Below are 21,006 nucleotides of genomic sequence, written 5' to 3'. Positions count from 1 at the left end.
ACTTCTGTGAAGCGCCTTGGAACGTTTCTCTATATGAAAGGTGTTATATAAATGCATGTTTTTATTTTTGCTGTTGTGTACAAACTGATTTCTTACCTTCCCATCTCCACGCTCAATTTTAGAAGGGAGTGAAGGGTTATGGGGAGTGGGCAGGGAAGTGGGGTTGAGGCCAAGATCAGATCAGCCATGATCTCATTGAATGGCGGAGCAGGCTCAAGGGGCCAAATGGCCTACTTCTGCTCCTATTTCTTATGTTCTTATGTGTCTTATGTTCTTATGCTTACCCTACCGGCTTACAACATGGATGGTACTCTTGGAGGCACAATCAATAGAAAGTCTGAGGATTGCAAATGTTTCCATAAAGAGATGTTATGTTTGAATCTGCAGGAAAGAGGAAGTTACTGTTACGTATTTAACCCCTTGTAACTTGCATCATACCTGACCACCAGAGGGCCCACCTGTTGGAGTCCCAAGGGATCCCAGCATCCCTTGGGAGCACAGTACAAAAGCAGGCCACCCACAAGGTACCTGCACTCTGGAACTACAATAAAGGAGCTAAGGTCACAATTGCTCATTACACACAGTGCTCGGTCTGACCATTTATTATGGGTATAACAATTGGCGACGAGGTAAAGAACAACCGCACAAAAATGCAAAGAACATTCGGCATCCTGGAAAAGTTCTCAGAGGGGGACGATTGGGAGGCCTTCGTGGAGAGACTCGACCAATACTTCAAAGCCAATGAGCTGGAAGGGTACGAGAACGCAACCAAAACAAGGGCGATCCTCCTAACTGTCTGTGGGGCAACAACCTATGGCCTCATAAAGAATCTCCTGGCCCCGGCTAAACCAACAGAGAACTCCTACAAAGAACTGTGTATGCTGGTCCGGAAGCACCTAAATCCTAAGGAAAGTGTTTTGATGGCGAGATATCGGTTCTACACGTGTCAACGATCGGAGGGCCAGGAAGTGGCGAGCTATGTTACCGAACTAAGGTGCCTTGCAGGACATTGTGAGTTTGAGGGATTCCTAGAACAAATGCTCAGAGACTTTTTTGTACTGGGCATCGGACACAAGACAATCCTTCGCAAACTGTTGACTGCAGAAACACTGAACCTGAGTAAAGCCATAACGATAGCCCAGGCATTAATGTCCACCAGCGACACCAAGCAGATTTTGCAGAACAAAGAAGTTTCAGCCAGTACTGTGCAAAAAGTAATGTCGGTTTTGAGCAGAAATGTACAGGGCAGAACGTACACGCCGTCGGTCCACAGTGGATCAGACGGAATTGGAGACTTGTACGGAGGAGGCAGAGGTGTACGGGGTACACACGTTCACGACGAAATGCCCACCAATAATGTTGAAAGTTGAATGGTATTCCAGTGTCTATGGAGCTGGACACAGAGTCAAGTCAGTCCATAATGAGTAAAACGGCCTTCGACGAGCTGTGGGGGAAGAAGGCACACAGGCCCAAGCTCAGCCCCATTCACACCAAATTAAGGACTTGCACAAAGGAATTAATCCCTGTAATTGGCATTGCTGAAGTCAAAGTCTCCTATGATAGAGCAGTACACAAACTCCTGCTGTGGATTGTGCCAGGGGATGGCCCCATGTTGTTTGGCAGAAGCTGGCTGGGGAAAATCTGCTGGAACTGGGACGACATCCAAGTGTTCTCGTCAGTCGACGACACTGCATGTACTCAGGTTCTAAGCAAATTCCCTTCGTTATTTGAGTGAGGCATTGGAAGCTTCTTGGGGGAGAAAGTGCAGATCCATTTGGTTCCCGGTATGTGACCCATCTACCACAAGGCTTGGCCGGTACCCTACATGATGCGTGAAAAAATGGAAATCGAGCTGGACAGGCTACAACATGAAGGCATCATCGCGCCGGTGGAATTCAATGACTGGGCCAGTCCGACTCTTCCGGTACTCAAGAAGGACGGTACGGTTAGAATTTGCGGGGACTATAAAGTAACGATTAACCGTTTTTCGTTGCAGGACCAATACCTGCTACCCAAGGCAGATGACCTATTCACAACCCTGGTTGGAGGGAAGACGTTCACCAAGCTGGACCTGACCTCGGCCTACATGATGCAGGAGCTGGAGGAGTCTTCGAAAAGCCTCACGTGCATCAACATGCACAAAGGTCTGTTTATCTACAACCGGTGCCCGTTTGGGATTCGGTCGGCCACAGCGATCTTCCAGCGGAACATGGAAAGCCTGCTAAAGTCAGTTCCTTGCACAGTGGTCTTCCAGGATGACATATTGATTACAGATCGGGACACCATGGAGCACTTGAAGAATCTGGAGGAGGTTCTTAGTCGGTTGGATCGCGTGGGGCTCAGGTTGAAATGCTCGAAGTGTGTTTTCCTGGCACAGGACGTCGAGTTCTTGGGCAGAAGAATCGCAGCAGACAGCATCAGACCCACCGACGCCAAGACGGAGGCCATCAAGAACGCGCCGCGACCACAGAACGTGACGGAGCTGCGGTCGTTCCTGGGACTCCTTAACTATTTCGGTAATTTCCGACCTGGGTTAAGTACCCTGCTAGAACCCCTACATGCGCTACAGTGCAAGAGAGATGACTAGGTATGGGGGAATTCACAAGAGGCTGCCTTTAAGAAAGCCAGAAATTTACTGTGTTCTAACAAACTGCTTGTTCTGTATAACCCATGTAATCGATTAGTGTTAGCTTGTGATGCGTCATCATAAAGGGTCGGGTGTGTGTTACAACAGGCTAATGAATCGGGAATTTTGCAACCAGTTGAGTATGCATCCAGGAGTTTGTCCAAGGCCGAAAGGGCCCACAGCATGGTTGAAAAAGAGGCTCTGGCATGCGTTTACGGGGTAAAAAAAATGCACCAGTACTTGTTTGGCCTCAAGTTCGAGCTTGAAACTGATCACTAGCCGCTCATATCGCTATTCTCGGAGAGCAAAGGGATTAATACCAATGCCTCTGCCCACATCCAAAGATGGGCGCTCACGCTGTCAGCTTACAACTATGTAATCCACCACAGACCAGACACAGAGAATTGCACAGATGCTCTCAGTCGGCTACCATTGCCCACCACATGGCACAGCCAGCGGACTTGCTCATGGTCATGGAGGCATTTGAGAACGAGAAATCCTCCATTACGGCCCGCCAGATCAGGACCTGGACCAGCCAGGATCCTTTACTGTCTCTGACAAAAAATTGTTTCCTGCATGGGAGCTGGTCCAGTGTCCCAGTGGAGATGCAGGAAGTGATTAAGCCATTCCACAGACGCAAAGATGAGCTGTCCCTGCAGGCGGACTGTCTTTTGTGGGGCAATCGTGTTTTCTTGCCCAATAAAGGCAGAGACACATTCATTTGTGAACTGCACAGCACCCACCCAGGCATCGTGATGATGGAAGCCATAGCCAGATCCCACGTGTTGTGGCCGGGCATCGACTCAGATTTAGAGTCATGTGTGTGCCAGTGCAACACTTGCTCTCAGTTGAGCAATGCACCCAGAGAGGCACTGCTAGGTTTGTGGTCCTGACCATCCATTTCTCGGCAAAAAGTTTTTGGTTGTCGTGGATGCTTACTCAAAGTGGATTGAATGTGCAATAATGTCGGTAAGCATGCCACAGCCACCATTGAAAGCCTACGATCTATGTTTGCCATGCACAGCCTGCCTGATGTCCTAGTGAGTGACAATGGGCCGTGCTTCACCAGTGCCGAATTCAAAGAATTCATGACTTGCAACGGGATCAAACATGTCACTTCTGCGCCGTTCAAGCCCGCATTCAACGGCCAGGCAGAATGGGCAGTTCAAACCATCAAGCAAAGCTTGAAACGCGTGTCGGAAAACTCCCTGCAGACCCAGTAGTCCCGAGTACTGCTCAGATACCGCACCAGACCCCACTCACTCACTGGGATTCCCCCAGCCGAGCTGCTCATGAAAAGGGCGCTTAAAAAAGGGTCTCTCTGGTCCACCCTGATCTACATAATCACGTGGAGGACAAGCGGCATCAACAGAGTGTGTACTATGACCGCGCAAACTTGTTACGCGATATTGAGATCAATGATCCTGTGTTTGTGCTCAATTATGGACATGGTCCCAAATGGCTCGCTGGCACGGTCACAGTAAAAGAGGGGAGTAAGGTATTTCAGGTCAAACTGACCAATGGACAAATGCACAGAAAACACTTGGACCAAATTAAACTGCGATTCACCAACCTGAAGAGGACACCACCAACTTTAACATTCCAACACACACACACACACACACACACACACACACACACACACACACGCAACTGACATTACAATTGACCACGAAACAGAGCTCATCATCCCCAGCAGCCTGGCAAGGCCGGCTGCTCAACAGCCCAATGAAGAACTGACCAACCCAACCATACCAGCATTTGTACTGAGACGATTGACAAGGGAGCGCAAAGCCCCAGATTGTCTCACCTTGTAAATAAGTGTATTGTTGACTTCACGGGGGAGTGCTGTTATGTATTTAACCTCTTGTAACCTGCATCACACCTGTCCACCAGTGGGCCTACCTGTTGGAGTCCCAAGGAATCCCAGCATCCCTTGGGAGCACAGTATATAAGCAGGTCACCCACGAGGTACCTACACTCTGGAACTACAATAAAGGAGCTAAGGTCACACTTGCTCATTACACACAGTACTCGGTCTGACCATTTATTATGAGTATAACAGTTACAAGAAGTAAGGCTTGCTGGGAAGAGTTAGTGCCTGGCAACAGATGTCAAAGATTGTCCATGGATTATTCTGAGTGAAATTGTTCAGACAAATCCTTGTCTTGACATTGTGCTGAACAACAGAACCTGAAAAGAGGATGCTTATTGGAGGACTGACTGTCTTATAGGAGGAGAATCTGGAAACTTGCATGAAAGGAAAGTTATGAAGCTTGAAATGAAAGACAATGGCTGATATTGTCAGGCATTGCTGTTTAAAGTGGGCTATGAAGGATGTCTGTGTGTCTGACTTAGATCTTTCCCCCTGTTTGACGTGTAGAAGACCAATATGCCAACAAATTACATGCCAAAATGTTCATAACCAACAAGCAAGTCAGATTCCAGCTAGACTTGAGTGCTACTGTCAATGTGTTGCCTGGGAATGAGTACCTGAGACAGTTTGAGAATCCAAGTGGCAGAGAGCTGCAGGATCCTAACACATTACTTCTCAGGTTGAAAAAATAGAAATGAAGCCATTTGGGAAAAGTAGAGTCAGTGTTAATAACAAGTAGAGCCTGCTAAGTGTGGATGTTCTAGTTTTTAGTCATTCAACATTTGCAACTTGTTGCAGTGAACCACAAGAACATTATGAGGAGGGAGTATTCAGCAAAACTCACAAAGTAGGATATTGTGGCCAAGTACTCGGAGAGGGAAAGTTAGAAAGCACTCTGCACCTTCAAATTGATCCCAATGACTCACCTCCACAGTTCCAAGTCTAGAAACGACCTCTTCTGCAAAATAATTCATCATGAGGTGCATTAATGAACATTTTTGATCGGAAAGTTCTTGCACTGTTCAATACCCTGATGAATTGGGTCTCATTGATGGCAATGGTGATGGAAAGGAATAAAAAAGTTCATTTGTGCATCAATCTAAAGCCATTTAACAAAGCCCTCAAACACAAGCACTACTTATTTAACACTATAGATGATGGGGCTGCCTGAAAAAGCTGAAGTGAAACTTTTAAGAATTATGGATGCAAAGGATGGCTTTTGGCATGTTGTATCAGAAGAAGAAGCATGTTTTCTGACTACTTTTTTAACACCATTTGGTAGGCACAGATGGTCGCAAAAGTCTTTCGGAATCTTTCCAGGTTCTGGGGAAATTCAGATAAAACATCATGAGGCACATGGAAATCTGGAAGGAGTCGTTTTGTCAGTGCATTCACACGACAATAATGGCATTGGTATTCTGGATTTGGACTGAAGCTAAGCTTGTTGAGTATAATCAGCTGTCAAGGCCCAAATTGAGTGAGAGGGAGTCTCACTGCTCTTTGTTCTGGTGAAAAGTCAGGTACTGATTCCAGTTTCAGACTGCATTTACACTGATCATCATAGGCAGTCCCTCGAAATCGAGGAAGACTGTTTCCACTCCAAAAGTGAGTTCTCAGGTGACTGAACAGTCCAATACGGGAATTACAGTCTCTGTCACAGGTGGGACAGACAGTCATTGGAGGAAAGGGTGGGTGGGGAGTCTGGTTTGCCGCATGCTCCTTCCGCAGCCTGCGCTTGTTTTCTGCATGCTCTCGGCGATGAGACTCAAGGTGCTCAGTGCCCTCCCGGATGCTCTTTCTCCACTTAGGGCAGTCTTTGGCCAGGGACTCCCAAGTGTCGGTGGGGATGTTGTGCTTTATCAAGGAGGCTTTGAGGGTGTCCTTGAAAAGTTTCCTCTGCCCACCTGGGGCTGGCTTGCCGTGTAGGAGTTCCAAGTAGAGCGTTTGCTTTGGGAGTCTTGTGTCAGGCATGCGAACAATGTGGCTCGCCCAACGGAGCTGGTCGAGTGTGGTCAGTGCTTCGATGATGGAGATGTTGGCCTGATTGAGAATACTGACGTTGGTGCATCTGTCCTCCCAGGGGATTTGCAGGATCTTGCGGAGACATCGTTGGTGGTATTTTTGCAGTGTGAAGTAAACCCACACGGTACCAATGCTATAGTTAGAGTGTGAATGCATCTTCAATCCACAATACAGATGAACAGGAACATATTCAGAAACTGGAAGCCGTGTCAAAATGATTTGATAGAATGCATCAAACTCAACATGGATAAAATGAACTTCAAGAAATGGGAAGTGAAATATTTCGGTCATGGACTAAAACCAGATCCTGTTAAAGTTAAAACAACACTTAAGATGCCTTCTCCCACTAAAAACAAAGTATCCATATAATTCTTGGTATGGCTATCTGCAGCAGTTTGCTCAAAAGTTATCAAATTCAACTGTGATACTTTGTAACTTAAACTTTGCAAGGGACTGTCATCATGAGGAATATCTGGACAAGGCCAAACAGATTATCTCTCAAGCGCCAGTACTAAAGGAACATCAATAAGAATGTATTTCTGCAGGACCATGCATTTGAAAGAGGACTGGGAGTAGGTCTTTTGCAAGAGGGTCATCCTCCTGCTTATGCCCTAAGGTCGCTAAACGTAAATTACGCTCAGAATCAAGTTTTAGCACAAACTGCTTGTAGTCATTTTGAAAAAATCTAATAACAGCTTCAGATATGTCTTCAAAAATATGAATTTGATTATAGCCCGGATTTTGTGGTAAAAATAACCATGAGCTATTAGCGTTCACCGTGAGCAACTTCCAGCGACTGCATGTGTGTAAATCAGGAAGTTGCTGTCCGAGATGCCCTACTCCTCCAGAAGCTGCGTTATACCGGTATCTCACCCATAGACTTGCCATTCAGATACACGGAACGGCGTGAAGCTGCTGTATTTAGGTGATATATCCTAACTAATCTCACCAGTAAAAGTTAGGGCTTGTCTCTTCTCGTGTAAATACCCTTTTAATGATGTGATAAGTGTTAATTATTGCCAAATAACCTCTTTGGCACTGAAAATTAAGTTTTATAAGCGTGGAGTCACATTCCTTCAGATTTTAATTATTGTTAGAGTTTAAAAAAATTAAATAATACTTTTTTACTTTTTCTTGCTGTCTCTTATCTCTCTCTTAACCCAAGCTTCCATCCCCTCTCTTTATTTTGTTTTCTGCACATGATTTGACATTGAATTAAACATTCTAATTTACACTTCCTCATTCACACTCTGTGCTGATCAGTGATGATTCTTCAATTTGATTGGTTAAGGAGATAAACAGAAGCTTGCCCTGTTCACACAGGTCCCAGATGCTTTGTTAAGGATGCCGCACTGTTTCAATAGTTGGCTGACAGGAGTTTCAAGTGCAAAATCCATAAGAAGTCTATAGGCAAGTGCAAGTGTAATGAACGATGTCGCTGTTCGTCCACCGCTGATCGGAAAATCTGGCCCAATATTGTCTACAAGAGAGGCAAGGAGATATTTCTTGCTGACACTCTGAGCAAGGATACCTACTGCACATGACCAGAAAGGTTGACAATGAGGAAGTTATGACAATTGAATCAAGTTTGGAATCAAAAGGAGGATGGAATAATTAAGATTCAACAAGCTATTAAATAGATGAAGATCTAAAAATATTGAGAATGATAATTAGCAAAAGATGGTCTGACTTAAGAGAAGAATGCCCATTATTGTGTATTTAAACATTAGAGATGAATTCAGCAGACAAGATAAGAACATACGAACATAAGAAATAGGAGCAGGAGTAGGCCATATGGCCCCTCGAGCCTGCTCTGCCATTCAATAAGATCATGGCTGATCATCAACCTCAACTCCACTTTCCCGCCTGATCTCCATATCCCTTGATTCCCCTAGACTCAAAAAATCTATCTATCTCAGCCTTGAATATACTCAGAGACTCAACATCCACAGCCCTCTGGGGCAGAGAATTCCAAAGATTCACAAACCTCTGAGTGAAGAAATTCCTCCTCATCTCTTAAATGTCCTACCACTTATCCTGAAACTGTGCTCCCTCGTTCTAGACACTCCAGCCAGGGGAAACAACCTCTGCACATCTACGTTGTCAATCCCCTTCAGAATCTTGTATGTTTCAATGAGATCATCTTTCTTCGAAACTCCAGAGAGTATAGACTCATTCTACACAATCTCTCATCATAAGACAGCCCTTTCACCCCAGGAATCAATCTAGTGAACCTTCATTGCACCGCCTCCAAGGCAAGTAAGGAGACCAGAACTGTGCACAAGTACTCCAGGTGTGGTCTCACCAAGGCCCTGTGTAATTGTAGCAAGACTTCCTTACTCTGATACTCCAACCCCCTTGCAATAAAGGACAACATGCCATTTGCCTTCCTTATTGCTTGCTGTACCAGCATGCTAGCTTTCTGTGTTTCTTGCACGAGGACACCCAAATCTCTCTGAACATCAACATTTAAAAGTTTCTCACCATTTAAAAAATATTCTGTTTTTCTATTCGTCATACCAAAGTGTATAACCTCACATTTCCCTACATTGTACAATATTTGCCACATTACTGCCCACTCAACTCATCTATCTATATCCTTTTGCAGACTCTTTGTGTTCTCCTCACAGCTTACTGTCCCACCTAGCTTTGTATTGTCAACAAACCTGGATACATTACCCTCGGTCCCTTCACCTAGATAATTAATATAGATTGTAAATAGGTGAGGTCCCAGAACTGATCCTTGCGGCATCCCAGTAGATATAGCCTGCCAAATTGACAAATACCCTAAAACATTACGTCCAATCCCATGAGCCCTTATCTTGTGTAATAACCTTTTACGTGGCACCGTATCAAATGCCTTTTGTAATTCCAAATAGACTACATCTACTGGTTCCCCTTTATCTACCCTGCTAGTTGTATCCTCAGGAAACTCTAATAAATTTGGCAAAAACAATTTCCCTTTCATAAAACCACTCTGCCTAATCATGTTATTCTTTTCTAAATGCCCTGAAACCATTCCCTTAACAATGGATTCGGATGCTTTGCGCTCCGGGTTTCGCCCTGGACCGACGACAAATGAGGCGGCAAGGTCTTCTGCGTTCGGTTGGGAGCTTCGGGTCGGGTTTTACGGCGGTGCTTAGAAGCACCATTGGGAAGAGCCGCACAGGTGTGCAACGCCTCCCGGCCCCGCACTTTAGTTGCAGAGGTTCCTATTTTTGCGCCGCGAAAGTTGTACAACGCCTCCCTTCGCGCTGCGCTCCTGGCACAAGGCCCAGATGGCAAAAATTTCTCCCCAGAGTGCAGATGTTCCCTGGGTGGTAATTTTCCGCCCCGCCTCCATTTTCGCCCCAAAAACGGCAAAACTGAAAATCCAGCCCTAATTAAATTCGAGAGAGATTGAGTAATTATAACGTTCTCCATGACACAAACTGCATTGGAATCCAAGATTGCCTTGGGAGAGTTCGAGAAGTGGTTTACTGGTCTCTGATGAGCACAGACAATGAGACATCTAGATGTGATACATGCTAACCATTTCAAGCCAATCAACAAAATGAGCTGCTTATTAGAAATCAGAAAGGCCCTCAGAGGAAATACGATGTGATCCATAGCCACTACTGAGCACACCACACAAAAACACTGTGACCAGTAATCAACAAAACAAAGCGGTACCAGTTCAAATGGAATCTCTAATGAAGAAGACTCCCATCAACACAACCAATAAAAGCCAGCGACTCTAAAAACAAGGAGTGGCAGAGTAGTGCAGAGATCACACGGTAACAATGTTATCTATCAGTGACTTGGTTTGAAGTGTTTCTACTGAAACTGCTAGATGTCCCAGTTGATACAGATTTTTATCACTGTTGTTGAAGTGTTCTTTTGAGAGAAATCCCTTGATATTGTTGTAATTCTTTTCCCCATAGGCAAGCACAGGATATTCCCTGTTCCCTCCAACTTGGAAGTGTTTGTATGATGGACAGTTGAATGTAGTTAGTGCAAAATGGCTAAACAATAAAGAGCACATATTTTTAAGCTCTGAAGTCTTCTCTAGTTTGTTACTGACTGAACTTAATGATAAGTGCTACACTCTAAAGATCAAACTCCAGCAGTACGAGTCTCCTTCTGGCCCTTCAGTGATTCTATTCACTCCCTGCTGTGTTTCCAACTTTAACATGTAATTGCATCTGTATCCAGCAGATGGAGCCTCACCATGGAGGTAATACTATCATATTTTGGTGAGTCCCAGGCTGAGACCAGTTGGTCAACAAATTAGCATTACTGCTGAAGCAATAAAGACAGACACAGCAATCTTAGAAAGTAAGTAGTTTCTGATCAGTTTAATTCAAACTTAATCCCACACAGACAACAGTCTTCTTTCGTGAAAACAGCTGCCATGGCTTCCCCATTCAATGGCACAGTAATACCCTCCCTCACTGCTCTTTCACATGGCAGAGACTTCCATTGCTATTTTTCACAGTGGCACCAACTGCAGTTTCCCTTCTGCTCTGGTATTACTCCTTTTCCTTAATCCTCCTTATTAAAAATAGCAGCCATGGCTTCTCTCCAGCAATGGAAGAATGGCAACTTCCCTTCTTCACTTGACTTCCAACATAAGAACATAAGAAATAGGAGCAGGAGTAGGGCATACAGCCCCTCGAGCCTGCTCCGCCATTCAATAAGATCATGGCTGATCTGATCTTAACCTTAATTCCACTTTCCTGCCAATTCCCCATAACCCGTGACTCCCCTAGAGTTCAAGAATCTATCTATTCCCAGACTTGAATATATTCAGTGACTCAGTCTCCACAGCTCTCTGGGGTAGAGAATTCCAAAGATTCACGACCCTCTGAGGGAAGAAATTCCTCTTCATCTCCGTTTTAAATGGGCGACCCCTTATTCTGAAACGATGCTCCTAGTTCTAGATTCCTCCTCGAGGGGAAACATCCTCTCAGCATCTAACCTGTCAAGCCCCCTCAAAATCTGATACATTTCTAGTAGCCTTCTTCACAGTGTTGGCTTCTTTCCTGCCCCTATCACAGCTGTAGCCATAATGGCTTCCTCCTAGGCCTCCTCCTAGCAAAGAAAAAGAAAGAACTTACAATTATGTAGCGCCTTTCACATCCTCAGAACATCCCAAGTGCATCACCACCAATCAATTGCTTTCATAAGAAAATAAGAATATAAAAAATAGGAGCAGGAATAGGCCATTTGACCACTCGAGCCTGCTCTGCCATTTAATAAGATCATGGCTGATCTGATCATGGACTCAGTTCCACTTCCCTGCCTGCTCCTCATAACCCTTTATTCCCTTAACACTCAAAAATCTGTCTCTCTCCACCTTAAATATATTCAATGACCCAGCCTCCACCGCTCTCTGGGGCAGAGAATTCCATAGATTTACAACCCTCTGAGAGAAGAAATTCCTCCTCATCTCAGTTTTAAATGGGCGGCCCCTTTCCGAAGTGTAGTTATTGCTGTTTTGTAGGCAAACACAGCAGCCATTTTACACACAGAAAGGTGCCTAGATTATGTGCTCAAGTTTTTGGAGTGGATCTTGAATCCACAACCTTCTGACTCATGGAAAAAAGTGCTACCTGGCCCCACCTGTGGCACTTTTGCTCCCGGCTCAATCCTTTCTCTACAACGCTGATGGGGCATTCAGAGCTAGTGACTAGGAGAGACTAGATGCTATTCTGCCAACAATCCATGAGTGTATAAAGAACTAAACTATAAATTTAAAAGTGAATACAATTTAAAAACAAAACACTTCAATAAAGGATAATTGATATATAAACAGAACAATGAGTTGATAGCTTACACAGTTGTCAGCTGCAGTGTATGTTTTCTGTCAATCATAAACCCAAAACCCAACCAATGAAGTCCAACTCACTTGTGGCACAAAAATGGCTGTGTCGGCTGTGGCTCAGTGAGTAACACTCTCGCCTCTGAGTCAGAAGGTTGTGGGTTCATAATTCCACTTCAGAGACTTGAGCATAAAAATCTAGGCTGACACTCCAGAGGAGTGCTGCGGTGTCAGAGGTGCTGCCTATTGGATGAGACCTCGTCTGCTCTCTCAGGTGGACGTAAAAGATCCTATGACACTATTTCGAAGAAGAGCAGGGAAGTTGTCCCCAGTGTCCTAGTCAATATTTATCTCTCAATCAACATAATAACAGATTATCTTGCTCATTATCACATTGCTGTTTGTGGGTCTTGCTGTGCGCATATTGGTGTCATGTTTCCTACATTACAACAGTGACTGCACTTCAATAAATACTTCATTGGCTGTAAAGTGCTTTGGGATGTCCGGTGGTTGTAAACGGTGCGATATAAATGCAAGTCTTTTTTCCTTTCTCTACAGATGCCCAGTTCATATCCTCGATTGGCCTTGAGATTTTGCTTCAGTGGTTTATAATAACACTTGAAATATGTACTGCTTGTAGTGTTATCATATATATCTATTGCTCTCTCTTATATCCAGCATATAGCCATTAGTATATGTATATCCATCATTACTCTATATATCCCTCGTGTATCCATTATTCTGGAGACTATATGGGGCTGAAATTGGCCTCCAGTTAGTGCCTCCGGGGGGCGCTATTGGGGCGTGAAACAGTTTTTGCCCGGGGGTGGGGTGGGGGGGGGAGTGTGGCGGGGGTGGGGGGACGCAACTGGCTCCTGGAAAATTGTGCGGGAGTTAGCAGAGGCACGAACCCAGTAGCGCTGCACCCCCACTGGTAGTGCCCCGGGCCGCCGTGCCTCCGGTGATGATGTCATCACTGTGCGCGGTGACACCTTTTTGCCCCGTGGCAGAAATTGGGCAATGCCCCGTGAGGCTTCCACAGGTGAAGCCAAAACCAGCCTCGTGGATTATGAGCCGGGCCGCACTCCACTCATGGGGCAAAAGTTAAAGGAGAGGTGCACTGCGCTGTGGGCGGGCATTTTTCTTTTCTATCCGACTCACCGGTCAGGCCGCTGTTCGCTGATTTTGCAGGGTCCGTGCTGCGATCATACGGCCCAGCACTCCGCTTCGGTGCCGCGCTGTGGCCACGACACCCCGCATCCGCAGTGGCCAATTGGAGGCCCATCAAGAGCCATGCAGAGCTCGCAGTGTCGCTCCCCTTCAGCGAAAGGGTAGGGCCCGTGGAACGCGTCAGCGCCAGCACTCCGACTCCTGCTCGGGTAGCGCCCCTGATCCCGCCCTGAGAGGAAGTGAAGCACGCGACATTGCAACTAAAGGGACTTCTACGCTGGGTGCAGAATGTCAGGCCTCGAAAAAGTTACTGCCCCCAAACAGAACTCTCCGCAATTTTGACGCCTATATGCATCCTTCGTGTATATCCATTACTTGAAATACCTCTCATTTATATTCACTACTCTATGTGGCATTGTGCTGCTGGCATTGTATCTGACAATGGCAGATATAGAAAAGCCAGACTATTTGCATAACTTCCTGGTGTTCTGGGGCGTCTCTCATGGCACTAGAAACAGCACAGCTGCATTGTCGGATATCAGCACGCAGTCCAGGGTTGCTGTCTCTCCATTGTGATTACCTGTCACTGGGAGCAGGGGCACTGATGCCAGTGGCCAGGAGTGGCTGGAAAGCAGCTGCCATTGCATTATCAGCCGCTATATGTAATACATATTTTTCAATGCACGTGCACAAATTGCAGAGGACAAAAACTGTTATTTGTCGTGGCATTAATTACACGAGAACAGCCACATTGCATCGCAAAGCCTCTTGAGCGGCAAATACTATAAATTGCTTATTTTTTAACAGCTGAAATATTCTACAAATATTGGGACCAGCAGCGAAAGTTGTTAAACATTTATGCTTGTGAGGTACATCAGTGTAACCCACATGATTCTAACCTTTGTTTGTGAGTTGACTGCATTAACTTATTGGCAGTGACATATCCTAAATATATCGATACATTTGTCAAAGCTATGCTTAGAATTGTTCTACAGTATGTTGGGAAATCAAACCGTTCACGAATAGATGTCACTGCTCACAAAAAAAAACTATTGAGTCATACTGAAGGGATGTGTGTGTATTACACATGAACTGCCACCATGGGGTGCACAGGAAGTGCTTAAGCATTTTAGCAGTAATTATTTATACTGCACTCTTTGAAAAATCACACCAAATTAAAACCCTGGGAGTAAACAATTTTTTGGAGTGTACACAAAAGATAAGCAATCATCTAAAATGTGCAAACAGACCATGTGGCTGAATGTAAATTTTGACATTTGAATAATGGATATAACGAAAGCAAAAGGAGAGCAAAATTGACTTTTTAATAAATTATCAGATTATGACTATCAATATTAATATAAACAATACATCCATTGCGCTATTCACTAACTAGGTGTGTGCTACAGCTGAATAATTGATTAGTATATTTTTGATCTAGGAAACCAAGTGTGTACAGATCATTCCATTCCATGTGCTGTAATATCACCCACTGATGGCAAACATTGGGGTAGATTTTGACTTTGTGCGATAGCGTAAAACGGGCGACAGTGAATGGGCAGACCGTGTTACATCTCTGCCCATTTTTATTTCCGTTGACTTCATTAAGTTGAAGTAGAAAGTGATCTAAGTTCCAATGATTAAACAATGAGCTAAATAGTTTGGAACATTTTGTTTAAGTTCTTTTTTCAGCATATTCTATTTGTAACTAAATGAAATATAAATAAATACATTGCAGTAAAGATCAGCTAGAATATTAAAAATGGAAGTTATTCATCTTTGGTTTTTGGCCATCTACTTGATGTAACACAGTTTTTATTCATTTACTTTTGAAAATTTAATTATGTCTTAATCATAACAACATGTCCCATATGATGGTATAATTAACATTTCAAACCAAAGTAGAAATGTTGAAGGCAAAAGGGTCCAACACTTTCCAACCCATTTGAGCTGGAATGCAAATTTTGCTGTAATTAACATGAAAGTGAGTTAATGTTCTGATCAATTTTAACAACACTAATCAGCAAAAGTAAATTACGGTTGATGGTTCATAAAACCTATACATGATCTTCATTTACCATGATCAAAAATACCTTCTGGTTTATCGAGTTTTTAATTTTTAATTTATTGACTTAGTTATTATCATTTACCAGACATCATTGAAGATTATAAGCAAAAAGGCCAATGTCTAATCCAGTATTCTGTAAATATATAAATCATACATGCGACATGAGAAAAATCAGGGGAAACAGCCTCATGTAATAGCAAATCTCTGTCGAAATGTTCTCACAACAGGACTTCATTGTAATATCGCAGTGAAAGAGTGAAGAAAGCATTGCTTGAGTGACCATCAAGAGCAGTCTAAGTTATCACAACACCAATGATGCCAAAACTAGTAGTGCCATAAAAATAATTTGGTGCAGCTTGAAAATTAGTTCTTCATATGAACTAATTGTTAATTGGAAGATTAACATGGAAATTGGGAGGTTACATTGTTGGACCTTTTCAGCGCATTTCTAAAATATAAGTGAATATATTTTTGCGTTTCCACTCTTGCTTTCACTAATCCTAATTAGTTGATTTACAAAGAATTTTTGACCTGGAAACTACATGTTCCTGTTAATACAATGCTTTAAAACTATTGAGCGGCCCTGCAAGTCGAAAGTTGGACTCCTTTCCAGAACACTTACAAATTGTTATCCCAGCCCTGACTTGTTTAACATACTTTCTCTCCAGCAGGAATCTTCACCATTTCTCAGTTGGGTTATTAGATGCAGCGCATCCTGATAACATATCGGTGAAGGAAAAACTCTAAAAGAAAACAGTTGCACCCTAAAGAAGCACATCTTTTTATTCATTCGCGGGATGTGGGCATCACTCGCAAGGTCAGCATTTATCGCCCATCCCTTACTGAGCAGTTGGTGATGAGCCACCTTCTTGAGCTGCTGCATTCCATGTGGTGAATGCATTCCCACAGTGCTGTTAGGAGGAGGTGCTAAGATTTTGACCCAGTGACGATGAAGGAACAGTGATATATTTTCTAGTCGGGATGATGTGTGACTTGGAGGGGAACTTGGAAGTGGTGGTGTTCCCATGCACCGGCACCTCTTGTTCTTCTAGATGGAAGAGAATGCAGGTTTGGGAGGTGCAATCGAAGAAGCCTTGGCGAGTTGCTGCAGTGCATTTTGTAGATGGCACACATTGCAGCTAGTGGAGGGAGTGCATGTTAAAGGTGGTGGGTGGGGTGTCAATCAACTGGACTGCTTTGTCCTAGATGGTGTTGAGCTTATGTGTTGTTGGAGCTGGACTCATCCAGGCAAGTGGAGAGTATTCCATTATACCTATGGTTATTCAGTCATGGATAGGCACTGATGACAATTGTGGGAAAGTACAAGAAACAAATTGATCCCAACACAACACAAAAGGTGAGTAGGAGCAGGAAACAGCTAATAGGACATAAAACGGGAGAAAATTGAGGCAAGATATACAGTAGTGGCTATTTTGGAGGAATGTTCAATTTCGAAGAATATTTTGTAAAGATCCCATTTTTCCCCTTTTAATCCCTGTTATAATTTACCTAATTACAATCACACCCCATTGCAGAAAAGTCTTGGAAACCCAATAATGACAGTTAGAAACATAGAAACATAGAAAAATAGATGCAGGAGTAGGCCATTCGGCCCTTCGAGCCTGCACCGCCATTCAATCAGATCATGGCTGATCATTCCTTCAGTACCCTTTTCCTGCTTTCTCTCCATACCCCTTGATCCTCTTAACTGTAAGAACCATATCTAACTCTCTCTTGAATATATCCAGTGAACTGGCATCAACAACTCTCTGCAGCAGGGAATTACACAGGTTAACAACTCTCTGAGTGAAGAAGTTTCTCCTCATCTCAGTCCTAAATGGCCTACCCCTTATCCTAAGACTATGTCCCCTGGTTCTGGACTTACCCAACATCGGGAACATTCTTCCCGCATCTAACCTGTCCAGTCCTGTCAAAATCTTATATGTTTCTATAAGATTCCCTCTCACCCTTCAAAACTCCAGTGTATAAAGGCCCAGTTGATCCAGTCTCTCCTCATATGACAGCCCAGCCATCCCTGGAATCAGTCTGGTGAACCTTCGCTACACTCCCTCAATAGCAAGAACCTCCTTCCTCAGACTAGGAGACCAAAACTGAACACAATATTCCAGGTGAGACCTCACTAAAGCCCTGTACTGGTGTAGTATGACCTCCCTGCTTCTATATTCAAATCCCCTAGCTATGAAGGCCAACATACCATTTGCCTTCTTTACCGCCTGCTGTACCTGCATGCCCACTTTCAGTGACTGATGAACCATGACATCCAGGTCTTGTTGCACCTCCCCTTTTCCTAGTCTGCCACCATTCAGATAATATTCTGCCTTTGCGTTTTTTCCCCCAAAATGGATAACCTCACATTTATCCACATTATACTGCATCTGCCATGCATTTGCCCACTCACCTAACCTGTCCAAGTCACCCTGCAGCCTCTTAGCGTCCTTCTCACAGCTCACACCACCACCCAGTTTAGTGTCATCTGCAAACTTGGAGATATTACACTCAATTCCTTCATCCAAATCGTTAATGTATATTGTAAAGAGCTGGGGTCCCAGCACTGAGCCCTGCGGCACTCCACTAGTCACTACCTGTCATTCTGAAAAGGACCCGTTTTTCCCGACTCTCTGCTTCCTGTCTGCCAACCAGTTCCCTATCCACATCAGTATATTACCCCCAATACCATGTCCTTTGATTTTGCACACCAATCTCTTGTGCGGGACCTTGTCAAAAGCCTTCTGAAAGTCCAAATACACCACATCCACTGGTTCTCCCTTGTCCACTCTGCTAGTTACATCCTCAAAAAATTCCAAAAGATTCGTCAAGCATGATTTCCCTTTCATAAATCCATGCTGACTTGATCCGATCCTGTCACCGCTTTCCAAATGTGCTGCTATTTCGTCCTTCATGATCGATTCCAACATTTTTCCCATGACTGATGTCAAGCTAACCGGTCTATAATGACCCGTTTTCTCTCTCCCTCCTTTTTTAAAAAGTGGTGTTACATTAGCTACCCTCCAGTCCATGGGAACTGATCCAGAATCAATCGACTGTTGGAAAATGATCACCACTGCATCCACTATTTCTAGGGCCACTTCCTTGAGCACTCTGGGATGCAGACTATCAGGCCCCGGGGATTTATCGGCCTTCATTCCCATCAATTTCTCTAAAACAATTTCCCGCCTAATAAGGATATCCTTCAGTTCCTCCTTCTCACTAGACCCACTGTCCCCTAGTACCTTTGGAAGGTTATTTGTATCTTCCTTCGTGAAGACAGAACCGAAGTATTGGTTCAATTGGTCTGCCATTTCTTTGTACCCCATTATAATTTCACCTGAATCTGACTGCAAGGGACCTACGTTTGTCTTTACTAATATTTTTCTCTTCACATATTTGTAGAAGCTTTTGCAATCAGTTTTTATATTCCCTGCAAGCTTTCTCTTGTACTCTATTTTCCCCCTCTTAATTAAAGCCTTATTCCTCCTCTGTTGAATTCTAAATTTCTCCAAGTCCTCAGATTTGCTGCTTTTTCTAGCCAATTTATATGCCTCTTCCTTGGTTTTAATACTATCCTTAATTTCCTTTGTTAGCCATGGTTGAGCCACCTTCCCAGTTTTATTTTTACTCCAGACAGGGATGTACATTTGCTGAAGTTCATCCATGTGATCTTTAAATGTTTGCTATTGCTTATCCATCGTCAACCCTTTGAGTATTGTTTGGCAGTCTATTCTAGCCAATTCATGCCTCATACCGTCGAATTTACCTTTCCTTAAGTTCAGGACCCTAGTTTCCGAATTAACTTTGTCACTCTCTATCTTAATAAGGATTTCTACCATATTATGGTCACTATTCCCCAAGGGGTCTCGCACAACAAGATTGCTAATTAGTCCCTTCTTATTACACATCACCCAGTCTAGGATGGCCAGCTCCCTGGTTGGTTCCTCGACATATTGGTCCAGAAAACCATTCCTAATACACTCCAGGAAATCTCCTCCACTGCATTGCTACCAGTTACGTTAGCCCATGATTAAAGTCGCCCATGATTACTGCTGTACCTTTATTGCACACATCCCTTATTTCTTGTTTGTTAGACTGTTGTTAATGTAAATACCAAATGTTGTTACTTGCATTGAATCAGCATCAGAAAAAATATTTATAAGCTTTTAACACACAGTTGGTACAAAGGAAACAACTTTTCATATCTTCAATTAGCATTTTATAAGAACATAAGAACATAAGAACATAAGAATTAGGAACAGGAGTAGGCCATCTAGCCCCTCGAGCCTGCTCCGCCATTTAAAAAGATCATGGCTGATCTGGCCGTGGACTCAGCTCCACTTACCCACCCGCTCCCCATAACCCTTAATTCTCTTATTGGTTAAAAATCTATCTATCTGTGATTTGAATACATTCAATGAGCTAGCCTCAACTGCTTCCCTGGGCAGAGAATTCCACAGATTCACAACCCTCTGGCAGAAGTAATTCCTTCTCAACTCGGTTTTAAATTTGCTCCCCCGTATTTTGAGGCTGTGCCCCCGAGTTCTAGTCTCCCCGACTAGTCGAAACAACCTCTCTGCCTCTATCTTGTCTATCCCTTTCATTATTTTAAATGTTTCTATAAGATCACCCCTCATCCTTCTGAACTCCAACGAGTAAAGACCCAGTCTACTCAATCTATCATCATAAGGTAACCCCCTCATCTCCGGAATCAGCCTAGTAAATCGTCACTGTACCCCCTCCAAAGCTAGTATATCCTTCCTTAAGTAAGATGACCAAAACTGCACGCAGTACTCCAGGTTCGGCCTCACCAATACCCTGTACAGTTGCAGGAGGACCTCCCTGCTTTTGTACTCCATCCCTTTTGCAATGAAGGCCAACATTCCATTCGCCTTCCTGATTACCTGCTGTACCTGCAAACTAACTTTTTGGGATTCATGCACAAGGACCCCCAGGTCCCTCTGCACCGCAGCATGTTGTAATTTCTCCCCATTCAAATAATATTCCCTTTTACTGTTTTTTTTCCAAGGTGGATGACCTCACATTTTCTGACATTGTATTCCATCTGCCAAACCTTAGCCCATTCGCTTAACCTATCTAAATCTCTTTGCAGCCTCTCTGTGTCTTCTACACAACCCGCTTCCCCACTAATCTTTGTGTCATCTGCAAATTTTGTTACACTACACTCTGTCCCCTCCTCCAGGTCATCTATGTATATTGTAAACAGTTGTGGTCCCAGCACCGATCCCTGTGGCACACCACTAACCACCGATTTCCAACCTGAAAAAGACCCTCAAGGGAATAATAGAGGCATGTGAAAAAGGAATGGCAGTAATCATGGGGGATTTTAACCTACATATCGATTGGTCAAATCAAATCACACGGGGTAGCCTGGAAGAGGAATTCATAGAATGCATACGGGATTGTTTCTT

Source organism: Pristiophorus japonicus, chromosome 8 (genome assembly GCF_044704955.1).
Source record: "Pristiophorus japonicus isolate sPriJap1 chromosome 8, sPriJap1.hap1, whole genome shotgun sequence".
Classification (NCBI taxonomy): domain Eukaryota; kingdom Metazoa; phylum Chordata; class Chondrichthyes; family Pristiophoridae; genus Pristiophorus; species Pristiophorus japonicus.
This window is presented reverse-complemented; position numbering follows the sequence as displayed.